Below are 2,361 nucleotides of genomic sequence, written 5' to 3' on the forward strand. Positions count from 1 at the left end.
GGGTCACAGCAGAGCTGTGTTCATCCTCTCCTTTAGGCAGCTGCTCTAAGTTAAAAAACAGGGAGATGTCTTTATTTTGCACACACATGGCACTTTTTCTGCTCCCAGCTTGGGTCTCAGCAAAGACACAGAGCCAGAAGTTTTTTTTTCAGAGTGAATTCCTCGGTCTGTGACAAAATTCCATCTGATGATGTGCTTATATCCTGCTCCTTGTGTCCACACACGCATGGGGAGTTGGGTACCTGATCCATTCTTTTTCTGCTCTCTATACAAATTACTTTATTTTTCAATGTGTAGATTAATAGACTAAATAGTTAGACTTAATTTGTTCAAATCTTCTTATGTTTTCTTGCAAATTTGACCTTGGAGTCTATAGAGAAAGAGCATTGAGGCTTTCCCCAGACTTTTGGTCTCTCCAGGACAGTGAAACATGAGCTTATGATACAACCTTTCCCCAGGTACCGACAAGACAAAGTGTGTCTGTCACTCCCTCCTTCAGCTGCCTCTTTTCACAAAGCCTGGAGAAACTTTAATTATCTAAAAAACTTCTACCCCTCTGTCAAATATTTTTGAATGAGCTGGCTCTGAATTCCTGGGATTCATGCACTTGCTTGCGGAGTCAGGAGGACTGTCCAAGTGCTTTTGCTGTACATATTATATGAATAATATTTAAGAATTTGCTGCCCCTACTCACTCAGGTGCCCTGAAATCAGATTTATAAAATCCTTTCCCAAGGAAAAATACTTTTCCAAACCTCCCTAGGGATCAAAACCTACACCCATGGAATTGATCTGAGGGCTGGAACCCCTCTGCTGTAAAGAAAGGCTGAAGGTGTTGGGATTGTTCAGGCAGAGAAGAGATGGCTCTGGGGAGACCTTCTTGCAGCCTTTCAGTATATGAAGGGGCTTACAAGAAAGATGGTGGGAGACTTTTAACCAGAGCCTGTAGTGACAGGACAAGGGGAAAATAAAGAGATTTAGATTGTGCAATAAGAACTTTTTATGTAAGATGCAGGTGGTGAGACCCTGGCACATATTGCCCAGAGAAGTTGCCCCATCCCCAGAATTGCTCAAGACCAGGTTGGATGGGGCTTGGAGGAACCTGGGCTGGTGGAACGTGGACTAAGTGATCTTTGAAAGGTTCTTCCAACCCAGGCAGTTCTGTGATGGTCTGAATTGAAAACTCTCTGAGGCTTGACTGACTGAGTGGTTGATAAGCTCCTTGTGTTGGGTTTGTTTTCAAACATTCCATGACCTCAAGGCAGGTGTTTGTTCTGTCAGGTGACACTGGGGACAAGGAGGTATCTTGATGCCCAGCTCTGCCTCGTGGCTCTGCTGCCTCCAGTCACCTCTGGGAACTGCTTTGCTGCCCGGGAGCCTGCTCTGGGATGGTGATGGTGAGTGGTGACATGCTCAGGGGACAAAATCAGTGGTGGAGAATGGGTGTTTGTGTCAATCCTTCAGAGCTGTTGTGCCCAAAACCCAACCTTTGTGAGCAATGCAATACCCCTGCACCCACCCTGCCACCAACACAGCACCCAGCTGTGGAAAGTAAACCATGTGTAAAACCTTCCACCTGATCTGTCAAAGGCAGGCTGCAGTTTTATGTCAAAACGACTGATTTTTTTTGCAGGTTACACATCTGTTTCCTGACAGGAGCTTGGAGGGAGCATCTCCCGGGCCTCCCCTCACAGCCGTGTCTGCTGGATGTTCACCTCAGGTAGAATCGTGGAATCACAGAGCATCCTGAGCTGGAAGGGACCCACCAGGATCATCCAGTCCAACTCACAGGACACCCCAACAATCCCACCCTGTCCCTCAGAGCGTTGTCCAAACCCTCCTGGAGCTCTGGCAGCCTTGGGGCTGTGCCCACTGCCCTGGGGAGCCTGGTCAGTGCCCAACCACCCTCTGGGGGAAGAACCTTTTCCTGAGATCCAACCTGACCCTGCCCTGACACAGCTCCAGCCGTTCCCTGGGTCCTGTCCCTGCTCACAGGGCGCAGAGATCGGAGCTGCCCCTCACGAGGAAGGCGCAGCCCCCTGATCTCCCCGCTCAGCGTCCGTCCCCCATCTGCGGGCTCGCACGGAGCAGCGCGGGGCACAGCCGCGCACCCCGCGGGCCTCCGGGCCGGGGGTCTCTCCCTCAGGCGGGGCCGGCGCCCCCTCCCCATGATGTCAGGGCACGGAGGAGGCGCCGCCGGCCAAATATAGCGGCGCTTCCTGGGCAGTGGGGCGGTCTCGTCCCTCCTCTCCTCCTTCCCTCCCTCCTTGCCTCCTCCCCTGCCTCCTGCCGCAGTCAATGGGGCGGCAGCGGCCGCGGCGGAGCGCAGGGCCGGCGGGGCCGGCGGGGCGGGGGGCGGCAT

Source organism: Neopelma chrysocephalum, unplaced genomic scaffold (assembly GCF_003984885.1).
Source record: "Neopelma chrysocephalum unplaced genomic scaffold, ASM398488v2 Primary Assembly neopelma1_74, whole genome shotgun sequence".
Classification (NCBI taxonomy): domain Eukaryota; kingdom Metazoa; phylum Chordata; class Aves; order Passeriformes; family Pipridae; genus Neopelma; species Neopelma chrysocephalum.